Below are 16,829 nucleotides of genomic sequence, written 5' to 3'. Positions count from 1 at the left end.
ATCTTGACTCTGGTTTCTTAATACTTCATTAATTTGAATTTTAATTTACAAATTTCTGGTACTTAATTCGGTACCTTAAACTAGATTCTACATCTGAATACTAAATAATTTGTGGTTTGTGGTTTAGGATTATTTAATTAATTAATAGCTTTGAAGTCACTTGGTAAAAGAGTCCTACAACAAATAAGAACCTACAATATATCATTATGATTCTAAGCCTACGTAGCATTTAGTCTTGATATTTTATTAATGCATTTCTTGTATTTTATTGCCTTGTCTTATTTACTTGTGTTGAACGCTTTTGCTTATAGTTGTCGACCTTTACTTTTTGGAATTTACCTTTGTACAACATGTTTAATGAGCTTAAGTATGTAACACTATAGGATTAGAACCACTGAAGTCTCAAGGCCTAATAAGCTACATAAATAAAACCACATGAACATCATCTATTGGTAATGAAAGATTGTGGTTCGAAACCCGATAAGCATTAGAGTCCCATAATCCAATGACAAGTTATGATCCTTAGTGATTAGTTATTTCTAGTTTTAGTTGTTAGCATAGGTTAGAATAGGCTCTAATCCTGCATTTCATGTTCTTGCATCTCTAAGTCTTACGATCCCATATTCAATAATTAAATGTTGGAATTAGAATACATATAATTCCACCAACAACAAGGATGACCCAAGTGAAGTACATATATATGGATATTTTGAATCTTATCATCAAATTATACACTACTTATATTAATAAATCAGTATCAATTTTCTTTCATATTAACAAGGTCATGATAACATATAAAGACATGGCTATATGGATCAACTTATGAGGTCATATGAGGTAGTAGTTAATCCTCTAGTGCATATGGCCATGGGTTCTCCAGGACCTCCACCTCCACATCATCACACTCGCATTGAGGAGAGTCACCGTGTCTATCCACCTGGACTAACACTTGAGGTAAAAAAAAGGTATTCCTAAGATTTCAACATTTTCTTTTTTTTTAAGTTACTTGCATGTTATTTAATTCGTAAACTACTTATAATTATGTCTTTTCCATTGTGTACATAGGACCAAATACAAGGAAGTGTCAATGTCACAATGATGTGGGCACATGATTGGGAGGCATATATTGGAGGCAATCTCAATGTGGTCCCATCGACAGAAGCCCTAACTACTGAGGCACAGGCCAAGGAGCACTAGAATCAAATTAATGGGAGCCCCATCCCACAAACCTTTCATTTGGACTCAAGTCAGGTTAGTAGATTCATATGTAATTAAACTTAATTCATTTATCGTTTTGTTTTTTATTTTAAATAATGATAGTTAATTTGAATTTGAATTTGTTATATTGCAGTACAAGCATCTAGATAACATTTTTGTCCAACAATCACATAGTGGTAGTGGTACTTAGACCACATACTTTATATATTTTCAGGTCCATTTCATAGGGCACATTCATGTAGTACACTATGTATATTTTGATATGGATAGTTTATGAATGCATGAATATTATTTTAGTTTATGGATGTTCATGTAATGTACTTTGTATATATTTTCATATGGACAGTTTATGGATACATTCATTATTTCAGTTTACAGATGTTTATTAATTATTGTTTACAGATGTTCACTAAATTTCAGTTTATGATGGTAATTATTTTGCTAGTTTAAATCGCAATCTACAATATAGCTTTTATTAAAAAATATAACAGTGATAATAAATTAATTAAAAAATCTATCTCATTAGTGCACATTGAATTTTGATAATTCATATTACATTTAGCATACGATGGTGTACTTAAAAATATACTTGCAATAAATTTCTCAATTTCATCAACTCTAAGATCATAATAATAAAATCATGATTTTTATAATAAGTTTTACTTAATTTTATAGTATTTATAATAATTTTTATATAAGTAAATTTAATATTTTTTAATTGATTGAATGTTATCTTTTAATTTAAAATATCTTCAATATAAAACTAATTATAACACATAAATTCATATAAGTGATAATGGATTTTGATTTTGATTTTAATCATGCTAATATTTGAAAATACTAAATATAATAATTCAACATTATTAACTTCCTTACATTTCTAAATTCATATATTTATTTTTATTAAATTGACTTACTTTTTGATATTTACTTAATAAAATTATAAAATTATTATGAATATGGATTTTTATCTAACCCTTAAATGGCATGGATAATAGTGATCTAATTTAGATGATTATGGATACTCTCACTATAAATTCTTATCAATATTCATCACCCAGTTAAGTTGTGATTATAAATATATTCTAACTAGAATAATTATTTTGATGACTTAAGTCTTAGTTGAGGTTCTATCTGAAATAATTAATACTAATAACTTTAGTTAAGGAACCCTACCATAAACCAATAACATTAGTGCAAGTACTTAAAACCCTTTCCTTGATGGTAGTGATATGGGTATGGGCTCAATTGTCTCTCCTTGAATGTAAATAGCCACATTGGAAACCCTTCTAATGCATTGAATATTTATTATTAAATATAAAAAAATTATTGAAAGGGGAAATAACATCGTCGAAAAAGGATTTTAAAATATATTGCGTATCCATTGACTTCTCTAAATGGAAATTTATTCATAAGAAGGTAGAAAAGTAATGAAGGTTGCATTTCAAGTTCTAGTTAAAATTAGATATAGCCATAAGATAAGTATTTTTAGAAAGTGTATAATAATTTCATTGGAACATAAGCTTGATTCCAAATCAAAATGTTAAAATTTCAATTATCTCAACTTAAGTTTGAATATGTATGTACCATATACTAAGAACAATTTCTTCCACAACGTAATTAGCATGTAAATTTTCTTTTTCATAATAAAACATATTCAGTTAATGATATACAATAAAGAGTATATTAATCACACCTACTATATAACGTTCAAACTAACACATAATTGAGTCCATAATGCTTATGATAAATACTATATCTTAAGATGCACATAATGATTAGGGAATTAGAATTAGGGTATATAACGTTCAAACTAACACATAATTGAGTCCATAATGCTTATGATAAATACTATATCTTAAGATGCACATAATGATTAGGGAATTAGAATTAGGGAATTAGAACAAGGAGAAAAAAAAGACAACAATAGTAAAACTCTCTACACTCACCATGCCCTTACTAATTTAAAGAATGATTATTGAAATGGTGCTTTATTTTTCCCGTCCCTTTTTTCAAAATTTTAATTATCGTTTTAGAATCCTCAATAATATATATACTCCTTCATCAATAATCCTAAGTCCACAATCCATAAAACAAAATGAATTGTTTATTTATTTCCCTCCTCCCATACCATAAACAAAGGAATTTTATTCTTTTCCTTCAAAATCAAATATAATCCTTCCCATCCTTAATGCAACTAATTCAATTTTTTATGTATCAAAAATGTTAAATTTTGTTTTCATAAATAGAAAATTTAATTAAAATTCATAGAAAATATATATTTGTATAAGACTTCTATATAGATAAATCTATCCTTAATGCAACTAATTCAATTTTTTTATGTATCAAAACTGTTAAATTTTGTTTTAATAAATAAAAAAATTAATTAAAATTCATAAATTTCTTATATAAATAGATAATATATATTTGTCTAAGACCTCTATGTAGATAAATTTAACCAAAGTATAGTAAAAGGAAACATATAAATTAAGGACATCAATGACATACCATTCAATGAAAAAATGTATGAAGTGTTTTCCTTGGAAATCCAAATGATTAAAATAACATTTAAATGACCTTAATTATTCTTTATTTCTAAATTATTTTTGTAGGATTAAGAAAAGAAACAAATTAGTTTCTTGGATAATATTTTCCATTTATTTATAATTTTCTCTACACCCTTATCATATATTTATATTTCTTTAAATTATTTATCAAATATATTGAGAAAATGGGAGTACGCTAAAAAAAAATGTGTATCAATGGAGAGAAATTTGAAAATGTAAAACAATATTCAAAGTTTTTCTTTTATTGTTGTTGAATTTTTGTAACTGGGTCGGTATTCCTAATATATATTTTCATCATTTACATATTTATTAAAGCATGTTCTTCATGCTCAAAAATAAAATTTTATTATTTATATTTGTCAAAAATAAAAATTAGAAGGCATGTTCTTCATGTCCTTCTCAAAAAGAAAATTTGAGTTTTAAATTTTGGTTTATGGCTCCACAAGAAGACCAAGTCATCCCTCGTCCTTGTCAACTCAGCTCTACGCTAAAGAGGCACCTATTCAGCCCCCAAATAAGACTATAAGTAGGTCATTCGACCTCCACCCAAGAGGCAATTCGAATATCATCAAATAAAGTATGTTTATTCTCCCTTAAAATGAAGAAGTCAAGGATATGAAGGTCGAAGACAGAAGAATATTGATCCTCCTACTCCCATGTGTGACCAAGCATGGAACTAATGTTTTGTGGTATATTTTTGCGAAGAATTCTGAATTTACTGTGGAAGAGAAAGGCTTTGACTCAACCTTTGACCAAGCTTTCTAGCAGTTGTTTTGGAGGGCTGAATTGGCTTCTTGATGGATTTTTGAGGTTGTCATCATGCTGGTCAGTTTTCTGATGATATTGACTTTGATGTATATCTTGTTGAACTAGTTCTATATGGAAACTATTTATGGGTTCCCCCCATGTGGGTATTCTTAGGTGTTGTAGCAACTACAACACCCTCCAAAGTTTTGGCCTACATTCAATTTCAGAGCCTTCCTTGAGTTTTTCCTTGATGTTTGCAAGCACTTGGGCTCATACCATGAGCCCATGTTGAGTCTTTGCACCCTCCTCTCTTGACCGTAAATCGGGCATCTTTTTGCATGTTGGTCACAATGTCATGCTTGCAATCATGTTCTGGCCATGCACAAGGTCTACCTTCATGTGTACAAGTTGTGTATGCTATGTAAATATCCATCGCACTCACACACAATGTTGTATGCACTTTCGTGAAAGCATCATCGCAGTCGTTCAACGATCTATCACAAGTGTTGCACTTGTCACTCAGACCATCGGTCAGTCACACTAAGTGTATGTTGTCTTGATGGTTTGAGGTGTCTTGTTGTCAAGTCATGTTAAGTGTGTGTTCACAAGGTCATGCATGTACAAAGTCACTTGTTCAAACACTTGGTCATTTTTTTGAAAATCTGTTGATTGGATGATCCTCCAATAGTCAGACATCCCTAAGCTGCATTGCGTAATTTCAACTCTCAGTGATCATGTATTGCTACCCAGAATTATGCAGAGATTTAGGCTGCCTCCTAGGAGGTCTGCAGTATGCAATCCTTGAATCAACTCAACCAAATGTCGCCCAGAACAGTGTAGAAGTTTCCCAACAATCCGTTTCAATCTGTGATGCCTGCAAGCACATTAACCGAGCCTCCAGCTGATCAACTGGAGAGTTTGACCGGGTAGTGATCCCAGCCCTTTCTCCTCCAAAAAGTTGCACAGAAGATGCCAAGCATGCCTGATTCCGCTGACTAAAGAAACTACGTAGACATGAAAGATAGAAACCATGCTTCTGTCACTGCACTGACCTCAGAAATTGCACATTTTTTCTAACCAGTCACCCAGTTAGTCGGCTTGTTGCTCACCTGGAAACTATGTAGTTTTCAGGAGAAGCTCCCCAACTACACAGCATCCCGCTTAGCTTAGAAATTGCGCAAGGATGTCCAGCAGGCCAGCCTCCCAGCATTGTGCAATTTTTTCCAGCAGCCTCCCACAGCTCGCTGTCAGTTCCCCAAAAAAATAGCGCAATTTTTCCAAGTAGCCTCCAGCAGCTCGCTGCTAGTTCCCTAGAGAAATTGCACAGTTTTCAATGTTAGATTCCCTCTATTGTTTGCACTGTCTCCCTCAAAAAATTGTGCAGTTCTTCCCTCTAGCCGAGCTAGATTCCACAGACAGCCACTGTCGATTCAAATTTCCCATCTTAGCCTCCCAGTGACCTCTACGAAATTTTCGTGAACAGTGCCTAGAGCCCGCATCCCAGCTTGAAATCTTCCTTGAACAGTTTTAGAGCCTTTTCCTCTCTCCTGGTCACTTGCATCCGAAAGATAACGACAATGCTTCATGGTAGACTAAGAGATTTCTGGATTTGATGTTGTCTTGTCACAAGTGATTGCAGATACAGGTACATGGACGGGACATGATGCGATGACGAACGGGATGAAAAAGGCATGCATGTAAGGAGATTGTTTCACGAATGAACGAAAAAGGAATGCATGTGAGGAGATTTGTTCACGAACAAACGAACACATGGAGCATGCCAAGTACAAGCGAAGGAGTGACATGCACATGAAACATCAATCGAACACCAAGACCATCGAAGACTTTGCACACCTTGCCATGCGGAGGTGAAGCTATGCTACACCAAGATCACATCCATCACTTAGCAGCACTGCATCTCAACATGCACACCACCACCAGCATCAACACACCAGCTCTGTCATGTCGATTCATTTCATGAGTCACCTCAGCCACATCATAACTATGGGCCACACTGTTGTAATCAATGTAATGTAACGTGGAAGTCCAAGAGACCCACATGTAAATCTGAAGAGTCATGTAAAGTTAAAGAGTCATGTAAGTCAAACAGTCATGAGGGAAGTCGAACAGTCACAAGGGCCAGTTTTACCCTTGGCTATAAATACCCCTCATTTGTACATGCAAAAGACTTTTCACCTTGGCTCCTCCCACATAGCCTTGAGAGTCTGTAATCTTTTCTTTGAGGAGCGAGCAGTGGCTCCAATGCCCCGCTATCGAGGTTAGTGATGTAATGGTGTACAGATGTGTCTTGGAACTTTTGCTTAATTCAGAAGCCTATTAACAGGCCAACACGTTTTCACACATGTATTGTATTCATTTGTAAGATTATTATTTGGACGCTTGTAATGCATGTTACTTTACCCTGTATTAATACAGTTGAACTATTTCAATTGTTTTGATACATATGTTATTGGAAATGTGTTGTATCATTTGTTAACATTGTCTTGCCCGTGTGGGCTATCCTGTCAGAAAATCGACAGATTCATTCTTGTAAACTTTTTATAACACCCGTCGCACTCATGCGGACTATTCCGCTGGGTGTTGTATGTGATATCTATTCACCTTGTGTTTGTGACTATTGCATTCGTGTGGACTAATCCGCCAGAATTTGCGCATGTCCTATTGTGTTGCGTGTCTCTAGCAGAGTTAGGACTATTCCCTCTCAACCTAAGACTCACTTCCACCCTCTCCCTCTGTAGTGAAATAACTTTGACACAAACGGTACTAAGGATTCACCAGGCATGCAAACCTCATTGTTCGAAGACAAAGAAAACCATTATCACGTGCTAATAAGAAAGAGCTAAGGCATATCTTTAAGATAATGGAAACTGGGCCATCATACCACATGGGACTCCTACACCAAACGGTGTGAGGTCTAGTTGGGATTTAATACCGGGGAGATCCCTTGAATGTTGGCGGGTCTAGAACTGTCAACATTTATTACGCTAGAAGGAGGGCCATATGACAAGCTAAGCTCGTTTCATCTAGTTTGAACTCTTACCAAATGGATCATACACAATTCATGCTCCTGGGGTGTTTCTCTCATTTCTCCCTTAATCAGCTATCAAACATCAATGCGCTTCTCGATCACTTGTCCTTGTTAAAGTTTGACGGTGAGGACAAAATGTCTGTAACCAAGCATATTTCCGAATTTCTTCATTTCTGAGAATCTCATGAAATCGATAGTGAAGAGCTTGTTTGCGTACTTTTCTTCCTCACCCTTGAAGGTCATTTTAATTAGTGGTGTCATACTCTGCCACATGCTTTCACCCATTCCATTCTCACTCTCCTCAAGGAGCTCCATCAAGCCTTCGACAAGTATAACCACCAAGATGTCCATGACAGAATCTCTCATTTGAGAATGACGCCTACCGAATCAGTTGAGGACTTTGCTACCTTCTTCCTTCAACTCTGTCATGAAATTCATAAAAATTTTTTGGACCTTAACTTCTTGAGCCAAGAGTTGAAATGCTTGGTTCATGTCTCCCGAAACAGTGAACCTCTTGATTTCCCTTCTTCCTCGACTCTTGCGGATCATGGGACCCCTCATTTTTTAGAGGAGGAGCCCAACACCCAGTTTTTTTCCTTGTCCTCCTCCCTTTCTAGACTCTAAGAGGATGCCTCCTTGCAGCGGCTGTGAAGCTAAGAAATCTTCACAGTGGGTACCCCCTCATAGGGGTTGCAAAGCTAAGAAATCTATGCAACATGTTCCCAACTCATCTTCTCATTTGTCTCCCGCTCCCATGGAGGAAATTCTTGAATGGCTCAGAAAGCTTATGGCGAAGATTCGCTCCTCCATTCTTCAAGAGGACATCACCATTCATAACCCAAGTCTTGAGTCTAATATGTTTTTCTTCTATCCTCCATCATCAACAAGCCATGACTCCTTATACCATGACTCACTTGATCAATCTGCTTCACAAGCTAGCTGCACGTATTGTCTTGATTCTCAATTTGTTGGCTCAAATTGCAGTCATCTGCAAGGCAGTTTCATTACATAGGAAGAGGAGCAGAAAGGTGAAGACACAATTGATTCCTCTTGTATGTTCAAAATGGTTCACATCAAGACATTGAGCTTCCATTATTGATCGACTCTCAATCTGATAATCTTGGTGAAACATCATGCACAATTAATTCTTTCGATCAACCTCCAGCCTTGGGTTTTCATCACTCCTATGCTTCTATATGTTGTGATGAATGCTCAAGCACATCATGTGATCTGTTGTTCTCTCATGTACACTCTAACTCAGATCTGGAATGTGCACCGTTCAAAGCAGACATCCATATCGAAACTTCCTTTGCACCTCACTTGCTTGTGTTTCTATTCACAATGCATTTACATGTGGTGGAGATACTCCCTGTTCTCTTGTTTCTTCACTTGATGAGTTATCTCCTCGATTGGTACCAGGCAGTGAGGATGTCCATGATGAAAATAGTCTCAATCCACAGGAATCTTCCCACTCGTCATCATCTTGTGTGTTTCATGAAGACAACTCGTCAAGTCAGCTTGCTAAAGCTAGAAAATTTGATCAAGCTTGTGACAAAGATGGATACCATCCTAAGAACAGTTTTGAAATCAGCAACAACAACCATCCTCAAGCCATGCATGATCTGGTTCACATCTCAAAATGCAAATTTTCAATTCTAGAAAGTTCAAGGACGTGTCAGGGATTCAATGCACTTCAATGTCTGTTGATGGTTATGTTAAGACCTCGCGACTCTGGTAAGCCCCTCAAACCAAATCAGATCTCGTTTCTAAAAAACAATTCGTCTATCTACATGGTTGCACTTGACATGGATCCCCGTGTAAAAAATATTTACTATTCTGGGTGTGATATTTCAAAATTTCAAATTTTCAAATTTTCACTAATGATTGAATCCATGAGTTTGTTACTTTGTGTCCATCTTCATGCACTTCTCTTGCATCCAATTCGAGTTGGGAGCATCTGTCTCTCATGCAATCATGGAACTGTGAAGTTAATCATCTGAAAGACTATCTTTGTCTGGAATCATACTTATCAGGTGTTCTTTCTTATGATCAGCTCCTTGGTCTTCTTGTGAAATTTTCACATCAAATTTTTCCCACCCATCACACCAGCAATCTCCATGTGTGATGACGAGCGCACAATCTATCACATGAATCAATTTACTCTCATTTCACCACATCCCAAATAGCTTCACACATTCACAGTGCTGGCATCCTTTCTAAATTTTTGTGATGACCATGATGCCTGCACAATTTTTCACCAGTTGTAGGTGGGAGTTATGTCATATCTAGCACATAGCGAACTTGGTTCCCTCATTTAGAGTGTTTGTAAGATTGTTCAAAAATTTTCTTTGTTCATGTCAAACTCGGAATCTGGAATCTCGACCAACTGGTCTGATTTTTCTTCTACCTTGGGTGGCTATCATGCATTTTATCATTTTCCCAACAGTACATCCAATGAAAGTCTCTTCGTGCACTATGATCTTCACCGTGTAACATCTTTCTTCTCAGACTTCTATCAAGTAGGTGAGGCACTTCAGCCTACGCTGATGGCTATGATAGGTCCTCACTGTCTTGACATGACCGACGAGAATGATCAGATCTATCTATCTGTACCAGATTCCCATCGTGATCCCTTCCCTTGAATCAAGAACCTATCTTCTCAGAGATAGCGAGTCTTTCAAAACAACCATCACGAATTTTATGATCTAATTTTTGAATAGCTAGAACAATCTTACTTGGTGAGCCATGTTGCAGGTAACAAGCTTCAGTCCTTCCTCGCACTCACTAAGAAACTTGGTGCAGAAGAACACACACATGCAAGAGGCCTCTGAGGTTTGTTGAAAAATGGTAGACACTAAAGAGGTAAGCATGTGTGTTGGGTAGTTGTGACACATCTTTATTCCCACAAGTGAGACCTTCTCTCCCGTGTGCAAGTTTTTTTTGATTTTTTGTATTCTCTTTTGCACACTATTTTTTATCTGTTTTAATTGCTTGTATCTTTGTGGTTGCAGGTCAGGTACGCATACGGTGGCTTCACTAGAAATTTCATTTCTCATAACCTCGACTATTTAGCATAGGAGTAGGAGTAGTATTTTCTTTCTTGCTTGTCTTTGCTTTTCGGTTTGCATGTTTGTTTTCTTTCTTGTTGTTTTTTTGGTTTGCTTACTATTTTTGTTTCGCTTTGTTTTTTTTGCTTAGTATCATGCTATTTTTGGTTTTATAAATAAGTGTTGCCCTCGACTGAGTTTTGGCTTTTGAATAACCGTGTGGCTGAGATCTAAAGAGTATTTTGACACTGCAACACTTGGCTAGTCCTGTGTCCGTATTCTCTATGCTTGGTTGTAACCTTCGGCCGATGAAGTCTTGACATAAACTATGAACCATTTGCAAGGGAAGCTTGGGTCCAACCGTGAACCTGTGTCCACACTGTGAAACACCATGCCTGCACTCAGCCTTATGCTATGTGTGTTGAAGCTCATCTAACTAGTAGAAATGGAGAAGGGGAAAATCTAAATGAGCAAACCTATGTCAGAGTTTTTACATGATTATCTGAAGGAATGACCTCTTCTACTCTCAATAAGTCAGGATCCCTCTTCCATCCCAAAAATAAATAAATGCTTATGCACAGTCCTTTTAAAAAATACAAAGGCGAAAGAAGAGAAAGGCTTCCTGAGCAGAGAGGTAAAGCATGCAACTCCACCGGGGTACTGACCAAGCTCGCTAGAAGTGGAGAAATGCGTGTGTTCCTACGTGACTCCACTGGGGTACTGTCCAGGCCTGCTAATAGCAGAACCACACTAGAGATGAAAACTTTTACTTTGAAAATTTTAACTCGCGAGCCAAACTACCCTTCCTAATTTCGAAAGACTGTGATCAAGCTGAAATGTGTTGTTGTGTTTGACTAAGTTCGCGAAAGGTGAACCATGTCTATCCACGAGGAAAGTGGAGAATCCAAAGTAACCCGCACAACAATTCAGTACCCCCTAAAAGACCAAGGCCCTATGCTGTCAATGGACCAAAAAAAAGAAGCTAGAGTCCAACCAGTGTGTCGCCAACTGTTGTAGCGGCTGCAACACCCTAAAAATTTTTGGCCTGAATTCAATTTTGGAGCCTTCCTTGAGATTTTCCTTGATGTTTGCAAGCACTTGGGCTCATCTTGTGAGCCCATGTTGAATATTTTCACCCTCCTCTTGATTGTTCATCAGACATATTTTTGCATGTTGGTCACAATGTCATTCTTGCAGTCATGTTCTGGCCATGCACAAGGTTTGCCTTTATGTGTACAAGTTGTGTCTGCTACGTAAAAATCTGTTGCACTCACACATGAAGTTGTATGCACTGTCGTGCAAGCTTCTTCACGGTCGTTCAATGATCTATCACAAGTGTCGTGCTTGTTGCTCACATCGTCCGTCAGTCACACTAAGTGTATGCTGTCTTAATGGTTTGAGGTGTCTTTTCGTCAAGTCATGTTGACTGTGTGTTTGTGAGGTCATGAATGTATAAGTCATTTGTTCACACACTTGGTCATTTTGTTGAAACTCTGTCGACCAAACCATCCTCCAACAGCTATATATCCACTAAGATGTAATTCGCAGTTTCAACTCTCAGCGATCATGTACTGTTATAGAATTTTGTAGAGCTTGAGGCTGCCTCCCAAGCACTTTTCACTGCACAATCTTGGAATTGACTCGACCGACTATCACCCAGAACAATACAAAATTTTCCTAGCAAGCCATTTCAATCTATGCTGCCCATAGGCACATCAACCAAGCCTCCAGTTGGTCAACCGAAGAGTTTGACTAGGCAATGATCCCGAGCCTCACTCCTCCAAAAAACTGTGCAAAAGCTGCCAAGCATGCCCACTTCTGCTGACTAAAGAAACTATGCATACATGCCGGACAGACATCCTGTGTCCATCATTGCACTACCCTAAAAAATTGCGTAGTTTTTCCAGACAGTCGGTCGGTCTACTGCTCCCGGAAAACTGCATAGTTTTCATGAACAGTCCCCCAGCTACCCAACATCCCACTCAGCTCAGAAACTGCACAAAGATGTCCAGCAGGATAGCTTCTCAACATTGCGCAGTTTTTTCCAGCAACCTCCTACAACCCACTACCAACTCCCCAGAAAAATTGCGCAATTTTTCCAAATAGCCTCCTGCAGCCTACTGCCAGCTCCCCAGAGAAATTGTGCAATTTTCATTGCCAGTCTCCCTCTGCTGCCTGCAATGTCTCCCTTAAAAGATTACACATATTTTCCCTATATCCAATCTAGATCCTGCAGATATTCATTATCGATTCAGATTTCCCATCTCATGCTCATAGTGACCTCTGTGTAATTTTCATGAACAGTGCCCGGAGCTCGCATCCTGGCGTGAAATCTTCCTTGCACAAATTCAGAGCCTTGTCCTCTCTCTTGGTCACATGCATCCGAAAGAGAACGAAAATACATCATGGTAGACTAGGATATTTATGGATTTTATGTCCTTGTCATTCGTTCTTTGTCACGTGACATGGGTGGGACATGACGTGACAACGAACTGGACGAACAAGGAACACATGCAAGGAGATTGTTTCTTGAATGAACGATAAGGAATGCACATGAGGAGATTTGTTCACGAACAAACAAACACATGGAGGATGCCAAAGTACGAGCGAACGCACGACGTGCACATACAACATCAAGCGAACACCAAGACCATCGAAGACTCTGCACACCTTGCCATGCGTAGGTGAAGCTATGATACATCAAGAGCACATCCATCACTCAGTAGCACTGCAACTCAACATGCACACCACTACTAGGATGAACACACCATCTTTGTCATGTCGAGTCATGTCATGAGTCATATTGGCCACATCACAACTGTGGGTCACACTATTGTAATCAATGTAATGTAACGTGGAATTCCAAGAGGCCCACATGTAATCTGAAGATTCATGTAAAGTTGAAGAGTCATGTAAGTCAAATAGTCTTGAGGGAAGTCGAACAGTCACAAGGGCCAATTTTACTCTTGGCTATAAATACCCCTCATTTGTACATGCAAAAGACTTTTCACCTTGGCTCCTCCCACATAGCCTTGAGAGTCTGTAATATTTTCTTTGAGAAGTGAGCAGTGGCTCCAACACCCCATTATTAGGGTTAGTGATGTAATGGTGTACAAATGCGTCTTGGAACTTTCGCTTAATTTAGAAGCCTATTAACAGGCCAACACATGGATTTGGAGGTGGTGCTTGGAGGTGGTGCCAAAGTTTCTACAGATTCATGTTTCAGCCTACCAGAGCCATAGTGTCAATGACCAACAACAATGATTTGTGCGAGTTATGGCACATTTGGATGGCTCACTTGCACCATGGAGCACTCAGGGTACTGAGGGAGATAGTTACATGCTTACCACATGTATTGTATTCATTTGTAAGACTATCCTTTGGACGCTTTTAATGCATGTTGCTTTAACCTATATTAAGACAGTTGAACTATTTCAGTTGTTTTAGTACATATGCTATTGGAAATGTGTTGTATCAGTTGTTAATGTTGTCTCACCAGTGTGGGTTATCTTGCCCAACACTCGATAGATTCATTCTTGTAAACTTGTTACAATGCTTGTCGCACTTGTGTGGACTATTTTGTTGGGTGTTATACTTGTTATATGTTCACCTTGTGGTTGCGACTCCCACATCCATGTGGACTACTCCACCAGAAGTTGTGCATGTCCTGTTGTTGTGTGTCTCTAGCAGAGTTGGGACTATTCCCTCTCAACCTGAGACTCACTTCCACCCTCTCCCTCTGCAGTGAAAGAACTTTGACACAAACGACACTAAGCACTCACTAGGCACGTGAACCTCGTTGTTCAAAGACAAAGAAAACCACTCTCACGTGCTAACAAGCAAGAGCTAAGGCATATCTTTAAGATAATGGAAACTAGGCCATCGTACCGGATGGGACTCCTACACCAAATGGTGTGAGGTCTAGTTGGGACTTCATACCAAGGAGATCCCCTGAATGTTGGTGGGTCCACCACCATCAACACTAGGGTAAATTCTTGTGTTTTTGTGTGGTTGTCTCTTTATGATCCTTATGGCATTTTTGTTTTATTGTTGAGCTTATATGTGTAATTACTTTATGATGGAAAATATCACAAGAAAACGATTAACTTAACTAAATTCATAAGAAGTAATTATGAGTATAGAGGATGCCCTAAAAATCAACATGGTATCAAAGTAGGCTTAAAGGGAATAGCCTTGAAGAAGCCCTAAATCTCATTGGTAATAAAAGGAAATCACATAATTCATTCAAAGCGCCTTTACATCTATGGAGATGCCCTAACCCAAAAATATTACTATTCAATTGTAGGAGGTTTGAAAATATTAGAAGTTAATCGTAGGTGTTCAAAAATCTCAGTAGTCAATTTTAGGAGGTCTGGAAATCTCAAAATTCAATTGCAGGGTGTTTGAAAATATCAGCATTTAATTGCAAGAGATATGAAAATCACAGAATTTAATTGCAGGGGGTCTGAAAATCTCAATAGTGATTTGCAGGAGGTATGGAAATCTTAGAATCTATCATAGCATACTAAAACATATTGAAGTCTATAGGCCAAGAAACCTCAAACATGACCTTCGAAACCCAAAATTATTCAGAAAATAATCTTAATCATAGAAGGTCGAACATGTTCTGACTACAGTGACCAAAATATCACAAATTCATCCTATTTTTTATGCTTTGTTTTAAAATTTGTCTTTGTGATGTTTTGTACTGACAAAGCAACCTAAAGAAGCTTGAAAGGATAAACTAGCAATATCATTTACTTGTGCATGAGATCTATCATTTAATCTTTGAACTATGGAAGGAAATGAATTGATGACAAGTTTAAATAGAAGGATTGATGCCTCAATTATTGGGATGAAGTATTGGAGATCTAAGGAAACATTTATTTGCATACAATCTCACTACAATGATAAGTTAGAAAATGAAGTCCAGCAAAGATAGAAACCTATGAAATAAAAGTTATGATCACAAAGAGGAGATACATTGCAAAGTATGTATCAATTCTCTTTTCGATCAAAAGTTTTACTTCAAGAATTGATAGTTTTGAATATGCTTATGGAAATAGTCTTGTATCAAAATGATACGACTATAGTTAAGAATCTGGTATACCCAAGCCTATCTTGTTCAAAAGATAGAAATAGATTTTGTTTTCTTATCATAATTGACAAAGTAAGAATCTTTGAGCAAGTCTTGAAGAAGAAAAACCATTACAATGGTTGAAGAAACCAAACCCTTAATTTCTTAAGATTCTGAGTTGATGTCACTGTTTGGACTAATATCTCATAAATGTTTTCATGAACCCTATATGTGTTTACATCGTGTAAGGAAAAGGATTGGTCTCCATCAAAAGTATTTTTGGATTAAAGATCGATGCCTTATACATTTAATACTGTGAACTCTCAAGTGTTGAGATCTAATGCTCAAATCTTAATAATGAAGTTCATTCTTTGCACAAAATATTGTTACAATGATTTGGAAACAATTATTGACTTCATCACATGAGCAAAGGGCTCTAGGGTTTTGGCTTTTGTGTATGAAAAAGGAACTTAAAAATTTGGAAGTATAGGGTTTTCAAACCCTAGCAGGATAAAAAGGGGATTTATGGACAAAACCCTTGATATAATCCTAGATAATTGTTTTCGTTGAAAGAAGAAACCCTAACCCTAGCAAGTAGGAGACGAAATCATAATAAGGACAAGAAAGATAAGGTGACAATGGATGTAAGGAAGATAATATCAAGAGGGATTTGACACTCTTTTATAATCCTCAAAAGATAAGTATTTTACATCTCTCTTATTTCTCATTATTGTTGTTATTTTACTATTAGTTGGTCTCTTGTCTTTGAATTCTTTGCTTAGTTGTAATTTTTCTTCCATGGCCTCTTAGTGAGGATTGTAGGTACCTAGTAAAAGTTGCCAATGATATGGAAAGAAAATGGAATAAGTGCAAGAATGAACCAAAGCAAGAGGAATTCCCCATAATCATGACTTGTGAGATATTGTATGAAATGAGATCTGAAAATAGAGGGAGTGATTAGATCATCAAGCTTGAATTATGCTTTGACCATGGTGTCTACAAGATCTAGCATAGAAGGCTCTCCCAGTAAATAGGGAGAGGATCATGACAAATTGTTTAAGAGCCACCTTAGGGCTTTGAGGTGCATGATAAGAAGTATCATGATTGAATAAGACCTTGTACAA

Source organism: Pinus tabuliformis, chromosome 8 (assembly GCF_031772625.1).
Source record: "Pinus tabuliformis cultivar Carrire ecotype Pingquan chromosome 8, CPIR1, whole genome shotgun sequence".
Classification (NCBI taxonomy): domain Eukaryota; kingdom Viridiplantae; phylum Streptophyta; class Pinopsida; order Pinales; family Pinaceae; genus Pinus; species Pinus tabuliformis.
The sequence above is the reverse complement of the archived record's forward strand: the minus strand, read 5'-3'. Positions refer to the sequence as shown.